Source organism: Haemaphysalis longicornis, unplaced genomic scaffold, assembly GCF_048455015.1.
Source record: "Haemaphysalis longicornis isolate Haplotype H1 unplaced genomic scaffold, Haemaphysalis longicornis Haplotype H1 scaffold_11, whole genome shotgun sequence".
NCBI classification, from domain to species: Eukaryota; Metazoa; Arthropoda; class Arachnida; order Ixodida; family Ixodidae; genus Haemaphysalis; species Haemaphysalis longicornis.
Genome location: NW_027526214.1, coordinates 127743595 through 127761574, shown reverse-complemented (window position 1 = coordinate 127761574; position 17980 = coordinate 127743595). Strand labels below are relative to the sequence as shown.

The following is a 17980-nucleotide window of genomic DNA, read 5'->3' as shown; positions in this document are numbered from 1 at the left end:
ATATACAAGTGCTTACGTTCCGTCCAGACCGAACGAAGCGCTGCGGGTTATCCTTCCGTCCAGACGGAATACAATTAAGAGCTTAGCGTTCTGTCGAGACCAAGCCGGCGTGAAATTTGTAGTTCCTTGCAGATGAAAGTAAAACCGACTGATTAGGCGCCATGTTGAGTCTTCAAATTTGGTGTAGGGTGGTTGGACTGAAAAGTCCAATCATTCGAACAGATTTGATGTTCTCAGAAGGGCTAAACTGACTAAGGAAGACGCCGGGCTGCGCAAGCGAAAATTCACTCTTGATCACCCAGGGCGTCGCGCTGCGTCGACGCCGATATCTGGCGAGCGTAGACATTCGCCATTGCTTGCGCGTCAGCTCGCGTCGCCACGCGAGAAAACGCCGATAGTACGCTGCATGTGGTTGGTTCCTTTAACTTCTACTAAATGTGCGTCAGCTCCCCAGCGTCGCAGCCCCAGCTTCGCGCACGGAGCGAAGCCATCGGCCGCCGCCCAAAACGAGGGGGAAAAATCTATGGCGCGTGAAGTCCCGCTCGAAGAGAAAGTGACGTCACTCTGTGACGTCGCTGTTTGAATGGGGTGTGGTCGGCCTGGGCCCCTACGGGATATGGTTTGGAAATACGCTGCCCGGGCGCGCAGCACACGGTCACTTCAAGGTTTAACGGATACACATACATTATAGTGCTAATCAGAGCATGGACCACATGGTTTTTAGGCTTCTGTGAGGATAATGTACGCACAACACTTAAAGAATCAGTATACACCATTTTCCATAAGCAGCCGGGAAAGGAGGAAAATACTCTCAAACCAGTTCTCTCGGCGGCCGACCAGTGTTGCCTGTGCGCGCTGGGCTGCTAACATCTGTGCTAACATCGCTCGGCGCGGTGTGCTCTGCAGCGTAGTTCAGGAGTATTTCGCATTGTGTGCTTAGTTTTTGCGGAACTTTCAACTGTTCGATGCCGTTCAAGGCGCTAGCGTCACTGAGTCAGCACTGCGTGGTGGTGGGTTATTGAACAACCAGAGAAAGCGAGAAACCGTCGCTGACAGCACGCATGTGCACGACACTGCCTGGGGAAAATGCAGTGCGGTTGCGGCGCGTTTTTGCTGCATCGCTTCCCAACGCACACCGAGTTGAGATATCGGTGGATGACGTGGATAATTCGCAACGACTTTGTACCAACGACCAACTCCGGGGTTTCTTGGGTGCACCTGGATGGCAAGCAGATGGAGAAAAATCAATTTATCACACGCAAAGCTGCGACAGTGAACGGAACCCCCCGAAATGTCAGAAGCAACTTTATCGTGACAGCATTGATTGATTGGTTGATTGATTAATTGATTCATTATGGTGTTTAACTCCCCGACGCTTCATGGGTGATGATGCGCGCCGTAGTGGAGGGCTCCAGGTTAATTTTGACCACCTGGGGATCTTTCACGAGCGCCGATACAATACAACATTACAATAACTTCTGGTTCCTTGTAGTAAATTTAAAATACCATATATTGTTGGTCATTACAGCCGATTGGCATTGAACAATGCCCCTTTCATCTAATCTAACCTTTAAAATCACGGCGTTTTGTTTACTTTTTTCAGGCCAACGCATTACACTGCCAAACGATATGAAAGGATAACTTTCTCCATCGCACACTGCTGGTCGATATCAAGATAAGCAGGCAGCCCATTATCAAGATAAGCAGGCAGCTCGAGATACGCGTGAACGCTGCATTTGGAAAATAGCTCAACCTGTCCACAACGCGGTCGAAGGCAAAGCTTCTAATCCTTTGGCGTTGTCACGGAATCTAAAGTATTACAATTACAAAACATTACTGCTGGTCGCGTAAAGCATTTGTGGTGCAAGCAGCGGTTTCACAAAGGTGGGCTCGGAGTGACAGGCCACATGCGCTGCGCAGAGTTAGGTCAATCATGATCACGATCATGATCAATCAATATTAACTCACCCGAGCGTCGACCCTTCTGCTCAACCTTCGAATAGTAATTTGACTGGTTGTGCGGTCGTATTATTTTTCCGCCCAGGTAATCTCGTTTCGTCAGTAACCGTCATAAGTCTAGTTAAGGAAGATTATATTGCGTTGCAATGTCAACAGCGTCGCAATCGCCTCGTCGAAAGTCCATCGCGAGCACGGGTCACCGTGACCCACATATGGCTGTGCGCGCTCCGCATTCGACGTCCGTGCTTGCGTAAACATGACTAATCGGTGAACAAAACAAGCACGGTGGCATTGAAAACACGTATATACTCCCCGATGTCGATTTCTGTCAGTCGGTGCCATACCGGCACGTTTTGCAATCGCGGAACTGCGGAGCACCACCCGCACCACCACCACACTACTACTGCTGCTCGCAACAGCCGGGGTCAGCATTTTCCACTCTGGCAGCAAATTAGGACCTGAAATCCGTCCGCAGATGATGAAAACAAAACAGAACACACACACACAAGCACTGCAACCGCTAACTTAACGCCAAACCACTACGATTCACTCGGTAATGCACGGGTACCGAGCAGACGCACGGAAAGAACGGAGTGACGGAGCACTTAACAGCCCAGCGCGGAGGTTTCGGCGGTCGCTTCATAGACGGCGCTAGCGTCCCGTCAGAAAAAAAGCAAATGGCGGCGCCCACCTCTAGCAAGGAAAATGGTGTATAAATTACGGATTTGGGAATTCTATTTAAAACAATATTTTTAGCTACAAGAAGTATGCCATAGGCCTCTGCCGTAAAGATACTTGTGTTTCTATTCATAGTTTTCCAGACATTAAAGGTGCCACCATGCGCAGCACAGGAAACAGGTGTGGCAGCTTTTAAAGCGTCTGTGTAAAATTCAACACACTTATATTTCTGCTGCAGGGAGAAGAACTGTTGCACGATCGCGCTTCTAGGCACTCTGTTTTTTTTCGACAGTTATGAAAGACACATCACATGATATCGGGCGAAGCTGCCACGGTACTAGAAATTCAGTAGCGGATGTTTTGATGGTGTCTGAAAACATGGCATCAAACTCTCAAAGGGAAGGGAGCAGATATTGATGGATGAATATAAAGGAGTTGAGATATGGATGTATCATAAAAAACATGTAAAATGATGGTGAGGCATTGATGAGATTTTAAAAGCATAAAGCAGGTCCGTGTAAGCTCGCTGACGTTCTAGGCTCTATTTGTTTCAGTCTACATACAAGCTTTCAACTGGACTAGTCCGGAAGGCACCACACTACAAGCGGAGCCCTAGCTGAAACACAGGGTCCAGCATTCCGAGGGATGTTTTAGTGGATGACCCATAGACAACGCTACCATAGTCCAATCGTGTACCTATTAGGCTTCTAAAAACACGTAAAAGAAGTTGTTTGTCAGCATCAAAAGAAATGTGCGAGAGAACCTTCAGGACACTCATTGTTTTTAAGCATTTATGTTTTAGTTGTTTTATGTGTGACTCATTGTTTTTAAGCATTTATGTTTTAGTTGTTTTATGTGTGGGATGAATGTGAGCTTTACGTCAAAGATAATACCTAAAAACTTGAGTTCCTTTTTAACAGGAATCGAGACACCATCGAGAATGTCTGGATCCGGCAGATTGCCAAGCCTCTTGGAAAACAAAACACAAGTGCACTTACCTGGATTAAATTTAAAACCATTGCTATCTGCCCAGCCGGCTAGCTTGTTAACACCAAGCTGGACTTGGCGCTCATAGACAGACAAGTTGCACGATTTAAAGGAAAGCTGAACGTCGTGTACATAAATTGAACAGGAAATCGATGGTGGCAGGGCTTTGATAAGAGAATTTATTTTCACAATCAAAAGGGTGCAGCTCAAAACTCCACCTTGTGGCACGCCATTTTCCTCTACATGAACGCTAGAGAGCGCAGTTCCAACTCGCACGCGAAACGTTCTTTCAGACACGTAACTGGGAAGTGTGTTCATCATGTAACCGGACATGCCAAAAGACTTCAAATAGCTGAGGATATAATACCACCAAACAGTATCATACGCCTTTTCAAGATCAAAGAATACTCTCATGCAGTACTGCTTATTTAGGTAGGCATCTTTATTGTAGGATTCTAGCTCTACTAGTTTTAAATTTGTAGATCGCCCCGCCCTGAAGCCTGCCTTGCAGCTCTCGAAAAGACCATTGTACTCAAGAAAGTACACGAGCGTCCTATAATTCATCTTCTCGAGGAGCTTGCACAGACAGCTAGTCAGGGCAATGGGACGATACCTGGCAGGATAGGAAGGGTCCTTATCTTCCTTGAGAAAAGCCCCTACTATGGCCTCCCTCCAAGATTTTGGAATTTTCCCAAGAAAGCCATATTTTATTGTATAGGTGTAGGAGTGTTTCAAAAGTGTCTGGGTGTAGGTGTTGTATCATAGTGTATGTGCTCAGGGCAGCACTCAACTCATAGAGTGTAAATTCAGAATTGTAACCAGATTTGGACCGGTTATTTTCATGTAGGGACTTCTTTTCGCAAGCGGTTTTATGTTTCAGGAAAGTGTTTGTGTAGTGTGTAGAGATGGAAACGTGTTGGAAGTGTTGTGCAAATGTGTCAGCCTGGTCTTCGAGTGTGTCCCCGGTTGTACTGACCAGGGGCAGGCTATGTGTATGTTGTCTTTTAAGTTTACGTATTCGTGTCCATACCTTGTGAGTGCCTGTGTATGAGTTAATTGATGTAAGGAAAGCGCGCCAACTCTCCGTTTTCGCCTCACGACGCACACGCTTTCTTTGGAAAGCATGCCGTTTAAATGAAATAAAATTATGTGACGTGGGGTCCAGACCTCTTGCTGGGCCTCTCACTCCCGAGGTTATCTGAGGTTATCTGACGTGGGGTACCGGCGAAGGACACCCCACGCCTTGTTTTGGGCCTCTCGCGCCCGTCTACAGTCCTCGTTCCACCAGGGCCTCCTTGGGTTGCAGGACGCACTGGAGGCCTGGGGAATGGACTTCTGGCAAGCGTCGAGGATGTGCGCCGTGATGAGTTGCGCGGCTTCCTCGTCGTGTAGGTGTTTTATGGATGTATGGTGCAGTTTAGATGTTTGTGTGAATGTGCTCCAGTTTGCTTTTGATTCATTAAACCTTTTATGGTAGGATGGACTGCTTGGGCCTGTACCTATGTATGTTAATGAAGTGGGGAAATGGTCACTACCATATCGGTCCGTGCCCACACCCCACTCAAACCATGGAAAGAAAACTGCGGAGCCAATAGCCAAGTCAAGGTGTGAGTAAGTATTGTGTCCTAAGATATGGTATGTAGCTGTTTTTTGTTGAAAAGGCATGCTCCAGAGGATGTAAGAAACTTCTCTATCAGGCGACCACGGGCATCCGTTCTGGAGGAGCCCCAAGGAGAGTTGTGCGCATTCAGGTGAGCCTGTGAGCATGTATGGCTCGGGTAGCTGGTCAACCAGTGCCTCGAAATCGGAGCTCAGAAGTGTAAAATCAGAAGAGATGTATATGGAGCATCAACCTATTAAATATTAAATAGGTTATTAAATAACCTATTAAATATTATCGTACAGATTCCTATAGCCTCAAGGACAGTGTTTAAAGAGAAATGATGCTAATGATTTCTGGGAGACAATGGCCACACCACCCGAAGAGTGGTGCAGCCAACCCTGTCCTCTCTGAATACCATGTACCCATTTAAGAAATTTTTTGGAATTGAGGTGAGTTTCTTGGGGACACAATATACTTGGCTGACTGGCATGCGGCATCTCATACCCATTGTCAACGTTTTTAAGAAGGCCTCTACAGCTCCATTGAATTATGTTTTCTCTTCCCATTATTTAGTGTGAGAGCTACTGGAGTGTGTATGTTTACGTGTCGTCTTTTGGGGGCTGTGACTCTAGGATTGGGCTTTTTGGGCCTTTCTGGAGGCTTGGAAGTCGGAGGCCGCTCCTTGCGCTGCGTCGCAGGCAGGAACGCCCGATATCCATCTCCTCGTCAGATGTCAGAGGGGTGCCCGAAGGCGCGGGCCCCCTGGACTTGGGCGCCCTTTGTGGACCCTTCGTTTGAGCCGCCACCGCCGAGCTCGTCGGGGGCGCCAGAGGTGGCACGGGCGGTTCGGTGGTGGTGGGAACCGATGCGCGTCCCCCTGTGTCCATCCCCTCGGCACCCTCCAATGTGCTGGAGCACGGGGAGGCGGTGGCGGGAGTGGCATCGGTCCCAACAGAGACGGTTGGCACCACAATCGCTGCTGCCTCAGCAAGCGGCGTAGTGACGGGTTGGGTTGCCTGAAGCCCTTATGAAAATGAACTTTTCCTTTCTGTTTACTTTGTGTCTCCTGCATGTTGACTGTGTGGCCTTTCTTTTGACTTTTCCTTTGTGTTACCTCTAGGACATAAGCAGGCTGTGTACTTTTTATAGACTGCCGTATAAACAGCCATGATGTTTTACCTTTATATGTACTATGGTAAAGACGAAGTTTGAATTTTTATACGAAGATTTTATTTCGGATGAGAAGTATAAAACTTTAAACTCACTTGCTTTCTTCTCTTTCTGAGTTCCGCAGTGCTATTGCCCATGTGCGTACTCAAGGCAAAACGAAGTAAAAAGACTTTGGCCTGTTTCCCCTGTGTTGCCTCTAGGACAAGGGTGGAAGATAGAACTTGAATTTGCTGTCTTAATTCTTTTTCTGTGTGCCGTAATGCTGTTGCTTATGTATGTACTGAAGGCAAAATGAAGTCGAAAGACTGACTTGTGTCTTTTGTGTTGCCTCTAGGACATTGGGTGGAAGTATAACTATTTGTTACCTTACATTCTTTTTCTGAAGAGCCGTAAACTAAACAATCGTGCTGTGCTTCCTCAAGTAAACATAAAGTCGAGCATGTAAGCCTTAATTATACTCGAAAGGTTAAGTTTTTTGGCTTGGCTAGAGATGGTAAGAAACAATGCCGATGGTTCGTGGAAATTCTGCAGCACTGTATACATTATTTCGTGCTAATGAGGTCGGATAAATTCGGAGAAATAATATTACGAACTGGTACGTTTGTATGAAACAGTGGCGTAAGAAGGATACATATTGAACGAGGCTGTTCGAAGTGCCTCGTCCCTCCCCTTACGAAAAAAAAGTGGGAGGGAGAAGAATATACAGACCAGAAAAAGTAAAAAGAAAACAAAAGGCCGAATAGAAAACGAAGCAATGAAAACAAAAACAACCTAAAAAGTGGCTTCCGATTGTCCTAGTCTGTGTTTTCCTTCAGGGTCGTTCTAAAATGGCTTATCCTTGCAACTAAATGCTGAAGCGGTGTACTGTTTATTGGGGTAGAGCTTGCGGTCGAAATATATTGCGACAGAAAAAAAAGGGACACCGCCAGACGAGAGCAACAAGAGCAACAACAATGTCAAAATATAACCTAAGGCTGAAAAACTTCAATTAAAACACGGCGTAAAAAAAGATCACTTTGTTAGTTTCGAACCACCGCCCTTTGGGTCTGTAGGCGAGTACTTAACCTCCAAGCCACCAAAACAGAACCCGACAGGTTGTTAAACGTAGGTATAAATATTTGAGCTTACATAGTCTTGCTAAGGCTCCATTTGAGTGAATTGTTTGCCTGCGTGGATTTGACGCACGGTGCTTTTGTGTGCGCTCGTGCTTGCGTGCGTGCGTGTGTGTGTGTGTGTGGGTGCGTGCGTGCGTGTGTGTGTGTGTGTGTGTGTGTGTGTGTGTGTGTGTGTGTGTGTGCGTGTGTGTGTGTGTGTGTGTGTGTGTGTGTGCGCGCGTGTGTATGCGTGTGCGCTTGCGCGTGTGTTTGCGTATGTCTGCGGGGAATAATTTTTTTATCCGGCCGTTCTGTTTGTGAAAAGCCCACAAACAGTCAATGCTTGGACGCTGAACAAAACACAAAACAGTCAATATAGATGTGGAGTAACCCTGGATGACGATGATGACGATGATAATAACTTTGTTTGTTAATCCATTTTTATTTGCTTTTGAGTAGCAACAACTTACGACAAACAAAAGACGTTGCCCGCATCAAGAAAATATACTGCCATTATATATATGTTTGCAATTATCAACTTTAACAAAATACTATAATGGCGTCTGCGTAGTTTGCTTCAGGGGTGATCATGAAGTAACCAAGTAATTGCTAAAACTCTATGACTGCTAGATAGCCACCTGTATTAATAAGTCTAGTCTAGGCTAGCATATATGCAGTCATTGTTATAGGTGCGCAAGAAAAGACGTGGCTGGTTCGTTGTGCGTGGTTTTGGGGGTTTGTTTTCGATTTGCTGGTGTTACGTGAATTAGTACGTGCTCCTCCTGCCGTAATATTACGTGTTAGTGCTCTTGTGCCACCTGAAACATCGTGAGTGCTGGCAAAGCGCCTGTGTCGTCGCCGTACTGCGCTGCTGTAGCAAACGCACATCGAGGTCGCCATTTGACAAAACACCTGACAAGTTCTGCGTGCCTACGTGAATCAAGAGTCTCTACTGCAAGTTCCAGTCTGTCGAAGCGACGTGTGAAAAATGCTGCGTGTTCTGCCGTAAGTGATTGTTTATCGTGGTGCATGGTAAAGTTTTCTTACGCGTTGCCGCAGCTCCGTTTTGTTAAACGTGTTGAGTACTTTCCTTGGTGTTCGGCTCGACGCGCTTCTTTTATTTGGCCTCCTCAATTATCAGTCCTGGATCGTCCGCGGACTGCCCGAGACCCGATCCGGCGCTCGATTTTCCCATGTATTCCTATGGGACCTCCGGTCCGGACGCAGTCCTCGGACTGCCCGCGGACCGTCCAGGACTGGTAAATCGAGGAGGCCCATTGTAAATTAGCGGCTGCGTCGGCGCGGTCACATGAATGGGCTTCCAGGAGCGGCGGCCAGTATGCTGTGTGAGTGATCGACCCCCTTGCCATTGCCGGCAACGAAAAAGTTATGCTGACGGCCCAGCGGCCGCCGCTTGGCTTGGGTGGATTCGACCGCTAAAGCTTGTTGCATGAAAAAAAAAGAAAACTGCGTTAATGGTTGTAAAACAAAACGCCCACTCCCCCATTTTTTTTAGGAGGCAGTTGACCCACAGTATATTTTTTGCAGGACGTAGGCAGCTTAGCATTGTTCTAACGGGTAGTTTTTGTCTACGGGTAAAGAAATGCAAGGTGGCTGCATTACATTTGTAGTTATAATACGTAAGAGTTGCATGTACGTTGAATTTTCAACATTTAAGCATTGCTAGCAACTTTATAAGTAGTACCGAATGCACAAGGTCTTTAGGCAGTGAACATTTGACCAGATAATTGTTTAGACGTCGCAGCTTGAAAACATGCTGTTCCAGCCTGCATTGCTGGTGCAGTCACAGGGCAGCTTTCACTGTTTAAATGCAAGAAATTTTTCCACCTTCCTAAGCTCATCCAGCATCGTCATGATCAGACAGAAATTCTTGTGTGGTGTGACGTAATTTGTAGCTGGCTTGCATAAATTGTGTTGACCGTAACATGTTGAGCATGGGTTGAACGTGTTGATTCTTACAAATATGCATATGATGGGGATACAATCACGGTGCGAAAAAGATTAAACAGGGCGTGGGCTTGCCACCGTGCTCCTTCGTCATCCCGTTTTTTCGTTTCGTCAGCATTTCAACTTGCCTACCCCTTGGTGGTATTGGAACGCTGAGACGTTCACCATGTGCCTCAGAGAATTTTAATGGCGCCATGAAGACAAAATACAAGTTTGTGTTATTTGAAAGATTTCGTGTGTTATGGTGCCCCCAGCACTTGTCCAAATGCAAACGATGCTTTATTCACTGAGAGATTAATTAATTGAAGTTAAAATTTTGTTTTTCCCGTAAAATCGTGCATTTTCAGGGTCTGCAATGACATCACAGGAACCGACTGCTCTGCAGCCGATTGGGAAGCCTTCTTTACCGTTAGTGAACCTAGATGGTGCCACCATAACCGTGGCAAGCCGCTTTCTGCTTTTGGTTTGTTTTTACCGTATTTAAACCTGGCTTGTTTTTGTTCAGCGAGAAAATAATCGTTTCGAGAAACATAGTGCTCGCTCCACAAATATGGTCACGTAAGACACCGTTGCTTGTGTCAATCGGCCAGTGTTGTCCGATACAACCCCAAAGCCCCGCAGTCCTGTGCAGCTAAACCAAGCATAGTGCGCGCAGTACCAACAGCAGTACGCATCGGTACTTCTATGCTTACGTGTGCTTTCCTAACCTTTGCTGTTCTTACTACTGTACCATTCTTACTACTGTAAAAAGAATGTGCCCTAAATTTAAGCGCAAATAGTTCGTTCGGCAAGCTTATAGGCTCTGTCTAATTCGCGTTTTCTGTTGCCACCCTCCGCCAACTGCAGAGCTGGCTGGTATGACATAGGTTCTGTTGCGGGAAATGAGCTAGTGGGTCGCATGGCCATTTCCTTTGTTCCTATTTTGTAGCTTATTTGAGTGGAGCTTAGATTAAAAATGGTGTCCGCATGATTCTAGCAACGCAATCCTTTGAATGAACCAAACTTGTGTTTTCTCTTCATGGCTCCTTTAAAAGCCGTAAGCACGTTTCGCACCCTCTGAACCAGAGAATATGCTTGCACAGTGGAAATCCGTGGCCTGCGCTACATGCAGCGCGTCCAGTGGACGCCCGTGGAAGCTAGGTGTTGCATTGTCGTATACCACGAGGATGAGAGTGTTTTGACCATAAGCTTGCTGCTTCCGGTTGCCAATAAGCGGGGCAGTGGTTCCCCGCAGCGACGGCGGTGTGCTGCGAGCCTGGAGCGCAGGAGTGTGTTTGTGCGGCGGTGGTAGCGGCCTGGCGTTCTGCGCAGGTAATGTTGCGACATTGTGTGCTCGCGCGCTGTTGTTACGCGTGCCGTTCCGATGCGATACAGATAATTTGCATGTAAGGCACAGTCACGCTTATCTGAATAAAACGAGCATTTGCACGAAGGAGTAGCCAACTTTATTCTATGATATAAACTAAAAAAAAAGAGGAGCGCCGACGAAGTACTAATGCACCGCACCACACGCAAACGTGCCTGCAAAGGCGTCTTTCCTGTTTTAGTTTACATCCTGGAATAAAGTTTGGTGCTCCTGCGTACAGAAGTTTCTTTTATTCTGATGAGGGAGACTGTGCATTACATGAACACTACTGTGCCACATCGGAAGGGCACGCGTAACAAGAGTGCGCGCTTACTATGTCGCGAAATCGGCTGCGTGCACAGCCGGGCTACAACCGTCGGGCTCGCTCCAGGCCTAACGGTTGGAGGCTCGCTCCTGGCTACAAGCGCTCCAGGCTCGCAGCGCCCTGCTGTCGCTGCGGGGAACCACAGTCCCGCGCATTGGCAACCGGAAGCAGTAAGCCTACGGTCCACACGCTCTCATCCTCGCAGTATACAATGTAACACCTAGCTTCCACGGGCGTCCATGGACGGCGCTGCATGTATTGGCGGCCACGCGCTCGCAGTGTCGCGTTTCAATCAGTGAGCACTCTACTTATTTTTTAGCTTGAAAGAACTGAAGGTGCCTTTTTTGTACCTACAAAAAAGAAATTCTGTCATGTCCTGTCAGAGAGAGTATTTCACGGCATTATACCACATATTTACGGCTTGTTTACTACTCGAACTTCCATTTTTTACAGGGCCAGGTGCTTGACATGGAGGATGTACGCTGTGATCTACCAGAAGAATTGGCTGCCTCCTGTTTCTATCTATCCTGCACGACCTGTAAGTGGAGTTCATTACGGCTGTGAAATGCATGAAAATCTCGATTTTGAAGGCTGAGAGAACATGAAAACATAGAAAACCATTGTGGCATCCTTGTGGTACCTTAGTGATATTAAGACATAAGAACATTGCAGAGATGGCACAAAAAATAAGGAACCGATGAGCGTGAGAAACTTCCTGGTACCTTTCTTATTTTTTTTTTGTCGCATGAGGGCTGCGTGCTTGCTCCATGAATTAATTAATAACGACTTTGTCACCCTTGTTCACTGTGGTAGTTGCGTGGTGGCCACAGACAGTGTGTGGGGATTTTTCTTCTACCGCCTATTACAGATGAACTAGATCTTTAGACTTCTACTCAAAAGTCATATTATGGATTACATTACATGAGTGAAACAATTCCATGCACCCAGAAATAGAATTTAGGTGAATTCACTTCAATGCCCTAGATGCAACTTGTGCCTAGCAGTGAAAAGGGTGTATTGCGTGCCTTTTTGCCACTGTGTTTCTTGTAGTGTAATGAGTCTCACTGGCCATCGTAGCCCCCTTCCCCCCCCCCCCCCCCCTTCCTCCCGAACAGCTATTTACTCTAGCAAATATAATGATGGTCCAAATTGTAGAAGGGTACTCAGCAATTGAAGAAAGAGCTGGGGGGGGGGGGTTCTGGTTTGTGTATCAGACGTTGTTTGGAATATTGTTATGTAGCCATGGATAATGCAGGGTTTTTGTAAAAATATAGATTATCGGAGCAAACTTGTGCTCCGCAGTGAACATAAAAAAACACAAACTTCGAAGGAGTCAGCAAAGGGACGTGCATAGATGAGCGTTGGCGAATTGAATGCCGCAGGGTTTCTTTGGCGGTCATTCATTTAGATCGAGAACATTTTCAATAAAAAACAGGAAAACAAGACTGCTAGTGCAGCATACAAAGGAAAAAGTGGAAAAAGACGGTTCCTTTAAAAAAGGATAAGATTGCAGGGTGTGGCCAGGTGCTTGTAACAAAACATTTTGTAAACAAATCAAATGGCGTGGTTGGGAGCAATATTATGATGTTTATAGTTGGGAAAACCTGCATTATTTCCGAACAGTATGAATGCTCTGTGTGCAAACATATGCAAAAACGCTTGTGTGTTTTTAGCATTTGAGTGCACGTTACGGAGTAGTCAGCTCAAGTTACTGCGGTAGCTTTCCTCATTGCTGGTAAGCATAAACCCTGAAATTAAATTTGCTGTATTCGACCGCTTTAACCCTTTCACTGTCACTGATGTCCTGGTTTGTCTTCGAATTTCTCCTCCACGGTGTCACTGACATACCGGTGCGTTTTCTGTTGTGCGTTGAAAAATTCGTGCCATGGTGCAAAGTTGGCGCACCTGCACTGTTTGTGCTATCTGTCAAATCTTTCTAGTAGCTTGTATTTTCACAAAGTACAGAGCGACCACGCCCAGCTTTCGCTGCTTGGGGGTCACTCCGTGCACTGTACATCTGTTGGGATGAGTGACCACGTGGCATGCGTGCAATAATGGGTGCAAGTGTGCAATCCACCACGGTTTTCAAGGGTTGTTTTTTATTTCTGTTCCTGTGTCTGCTACCCATCGACACAAGGAAATATAAAAAGTGATGAGCCAACCTAGAGGTTGGTCAGTTTATGGTGATGTACATTTTGCTTTTTGTAAGCAAGCACAGACAAACAAACTAGACAATGCAAGTGCTGTCTCGTAAGCGAAATGCACAATAAAACATGCTGCATTTATAGGCTCCAAAGAACGCGTAGACACAAGCAACTACTCATGATGACGACTGATCAATGCCTGTCTTAGCATGTTCATGCAATTTTATGTTGCCTTCCCTGCCCCCCCCACCCCCATATTGCTTTGTTCCCACAGTGCTGCCGCAATAATCTCATCTCTCAAATGTTCCTGTGAGGCTGTATAAATGCCCGTCATGAGGAGGCCATAAATCTAATTAGTACTTAGTTCTGGGTTGTGTTGCCTATGTAACAGTATGTCATATTTGATGTTCGTAAGCTCATTAGTTAATTTATGTGGTCTAAATTTTGTGGCTAATTTTGCAACCTCGAAGTTGTACCTTCTCTTTCAGGATACATGGTTTAGTTTTGTATGGGAACACTTCTTTATATTTATAAGCATAACCAGCAAATGTTGGAAACGTGTTTGTTTAAACCCCTTCATATGCGATCAATGTCTTTGTCATTTCAGGTTCAAGTGTGGCAGTGGCTATCCCGTCCTGGGAGGGGTAAAGATGAGGAGACACCTGGTGTGGCAGGCGGCAGCAGCACGTATGGATCCAACCTGAATAAAATAGTCAGGTTTGCAAGATTCATGTGATTTTTGTCAGCTTGCTCTTACAGAAACAACTGCAGCATGAAACAGTGACTGTGGAGCTGGCTGACATTTTCCACATGCAGCTGGCTGTTCGGCGCTCTAATTTGACAGCATGCAAAGGGCACTCAAAAGGTGGAAGCTTGTGGGATACGTAGAGGACGGAAACATAAAGGATTCTTGGAGGACGCAAAAAGTCAGTGGCGAAATTTCAATACAGGGGACACACAAGGGACGAATGTGGTCTGTTGCCTTCAAGACATATAGGGGACACAGAAAGGCCGTATGGTGTCTGTGTTGCCTTTGGGAGATATACTGGACGCATGGAGGACGGAAACACACGGGGCACTTGGAGGGCGTAGAAAGTCGATGGCGAAATTCCAACACAGAGGAAACACACAGGAAGCACGCAGTCTGTTTCCTTCGGGACGCAGACTGTCTTTTGACTGGACATAGAAATTTTCATAAGGGAGCAACCCAGCGGGGGCGGCAGGGACCAGGTCGGACTCGCTGAACTGGGTCCCTGTGGAAACACGACGCCGCTCCACCCCCCGGCGAGCTGCGCCGGCGTACCTCCCGAGGGGGAAAGAGGCGAACCTTTTTCTCGCTTTTGGGAAGGTGATGTTCTCAGTGACCTTGATCTTGATGATCTTTTTCTCGATTTGGAATTTTTCACATTTTCGGGAGTATGCCGCATGCGGCCCCCCGCAGTTCACACAAGTGAGGGTGCTAGATGGACAATTGTCACTCGGATGATCTTGCGCCGCCATTGTTGCACAAGTTGTCCGGCCACGGCAAGAGTTTGTACTGTGCCCGAACCGCTGGCACTTAAAACAGCGCCTTGGGTTCGGGATGTAGGGACCGATGGAGCATCGGATAAAGCCGGCATTTATGTGTTGCGGGAGTGCTGAGCGGTTGAAGGGGAACGTTATGTGCTTGGTGGGAGTTTCCTTGTCGTATCTCCGGATGGTGATGCGCCTCACGGCTGTAACGCCGTGGTCCTTCAAACCCGCAAGGAGATCCACATCCGTTTCGTTCAACATATCTGGCTCAGACATCACACCCTGGGAGCTGTTGAAGCTCTCGGTGGGGTGTGACCCTGATGCCCACATCAGCCAGTCGAGTTTCAGTTAGAAGCTTTGTGGCCTGCTGCTTGACGTTTACCTCGACGAGCACCTCACCAGTCCTTTGTTTTTTGGCCTTGTAAGATGTTGCAATTATGCCTTCAAGATATTTTGCAATCAATACCACTGACTGCGAGCAAGAGGGTGGACTGGATTGAGCGATTCCATCACAAGAAATCGAGAAAAATTATCTGGCTCAGGAAAGGTTAGGGATGGGAATGGGAGAAAAGATACTTCGGTGCGGCCCCTTTTCAGGGACCGATCACGTTTGAGGGGGGTTTAGACAATACCATAGAGCATAGTCGAAAAGCAGGGAGACGCGGGTACTTTCTACGTCAGCCTTACCGTGATAGCTGAAGAGGTCCCGGAGCTCCCTGCCTGGTAAACAGACCGGCATCCCATCCGCCGGAGCTTGACCCGGGCTGCGACGGCCACCGTGTGTGGTTTCTGCCCTTTACCTTACAATCCGTAGCTACGGCAGATTGTAGCAAGAGTATGGAGGCTCGGGGTGCGCGGTGTCGCCAACACCGTCACCAAGATTGCTCAAGGTGCCCCGTGCAGGCGCCGCGGCAATCCAAGCTCTCGCAGCGGGCCAAGAAATTGATTTCGACGTGCCTCCGGCCACTGCTAGCTCCCAAAATTGCTGGGAGTGAACTCCACAAACTATTGAAGCCAGTTATGCAATTTTTTTAAGATTCTAAATTCGGTTTACATTCTGCGTGCACCGCCTCCATCGAAAAATTTGGGGTAAAACCCACATCTTCGAGGAGCGGGCGATAATGAGCAGACATATCGACACTGAGTGGATTCCACGATTTTTTTTCATAAACGTTTTCATGAGGTCTGTATATATATTGAGCGAACAGGTCGTTTAAAAAAACTTCGACAGACTCGAGGAAATTCGGCTAGCGATAAAGCTTTTGCAGAGTTTGTGTTGACCGGGAATATAAAAACAGCTAGTGTCCATCCAGATGTTCAATTTAAAATTGTATAAAACTTCAGGGTGAGCCAATAGAAACTTGAGTTATGACGTTAAAACTTTACAGAATTTCTAATGAGCTGAAATAGTTTGTTGATACAGTGAAGCTCCTATAAAAATTAAAATCCGCTTTCATCGATGAGACCCCTTAGACATTTGATTGAACGAGTTCGCTAAAATGTGTATATAATCTTTATCAAGTCTGAGTAGAGTGAGTGTTTATAGGGAGGTCGTTTTTGAGAATCTATAGAGATCTTATAGAGATGACTCGTTAGGTCATGAGTCTGCCATGAGTTTTCGCTAAGTTCTTTTAGACTTTATAAGCACTATATAAAAGTTTATAGGATCGCAACGTTTATTTTTGTCAGGGGCGCTTGCTACTGCAAGTGAATAAAACCCTCATAGGAGGGTTGCAAGCTGGGCTAGTTGGAAGACATTGTTGAATAAAACCAGCGCGAACTCAGACGCAGGCCAAGGAAGTGTGCCACAAGGACAGCCGCAGGTCTAACAGCTAAATTTTGATATCAGAAAGGGTGAATATAAATACTGAACTCAAACAATACAGTAATAAAATGACAGTCCGCATGGGCGAACAGGTTTGCAAAGGTCACGTTGATACCACAAGTAGATGTACGCATGTTACAATCAAGGCACACGCAGATACGCAATCTCTTTCGGATGGAGACACATGCTTGTTTGGCTTACACACTTATCACCTCCTTCTGCAATGTGAAATACCTCCATGATTTCGGGGGTTGTTTGATTACGGTGCCTAAATAAAATAAAATGAATAAAGTGTACCTTGTGGTACACTTACTTCGTCTTCATCTGAGTTCGCTCTGGTTTTATCCAAGAAAACCCTCATAATTGGCTATACAAAGCCGGGCACCGAATCTCTATGCACGACACTTGTAAATACTGCATTTCCTTATCGGTCACAGTGAGGCTTATCATGTGCTCAATGTTTACCACCTTCATTTCAAACGTAAAAATCGCAATGATATCCTTGGCACGGTTTTCCACTCTCCGTGACCGCATAATAGTGTTCTCAAGAAGTGCGGGGCCTGTGCCGCGGTAACAGCCAAGCCGCAAGTGGGCGTGGGGTTTGCCCAGGTTTAGAATATTTACGATGTTTTAATTGATCTCATCGATTACGAGATTTAAAGCGCGACGCGGCACGGGCGATCAGTCGCGCTGTAGTGGAGGGCTCCGAATTAATTTTGACCGCCTAGAGAACTTTAACGTCCGCCGAAATCTCGAACAGACGGGTGTTCTCGCTTTTCGCCTCCATCAGAAAAGCGGCCGCCGCGGCCGGGAATCGAATCCGCATCCTTGGGCTCAGCAGCACAACGCCGTAGCCACTGAGCCACCGTGGCGGGTCTACTAATTATGCTTGCTACCACCAAGCACATAATCTTCACCTTCAACCGCTCAACCCTCCCGCAACACATAAATGCCGGCTTTATCCGATGCTCCATCGGTCCCTACATCCCGAACCCACGGCGCTGTATTAAGTGCCAGCGGTTCGGGCACAGTACAAACTCTTGCCGTGGCCGGACAACTTGTGCAACATGCGCGGCGCACTGACGGGTCAATTGAAAAGCAGGCTAAACACAGCACCAGACAGTTGGCGCACGCTGCTGTCATTGCCTGAAACGTGTGACGAATTTCAGATATAAGGCGTGCCATATTAGGCGTGCGGAATTTCCTGGAATATGATACTTACAGCAATACAGGGCTTTGGAAAAATTCTGAATGGTTGAGGCCTGTTGAAGAACCGAGGCGAGGACCGCGGGACGTGAGCGAATCTGTAATGGCGGATGGATCATTACAATGACGGTGATAGTAGGAGGCAGCTGCCAAGCTACCTCTTC

General features: G+C 46.8%; 1 long non-coding RNA gene across 1 annotated transcript; it reads left to right on the top strand.

Annotated features, from left to right (window-relative positions):
- Positions 1 to 8216: 8216 nt before the first annotated feature.
- LOC144160922 (uncharacterized) lies at positions 8217 to 13989 on the top strand. The gene is made up of 3 exons (XR_013320443.1): positions 8217 to 8496; positions 11583 to 11667; positions 13881 to 13989. It is a non-coding gene; the product is annotated as an uncharacterized LOC144160922 (long non-coding RNA).
- Positions 13990 to 17980: the final 3991 nt, after the last annotated feature.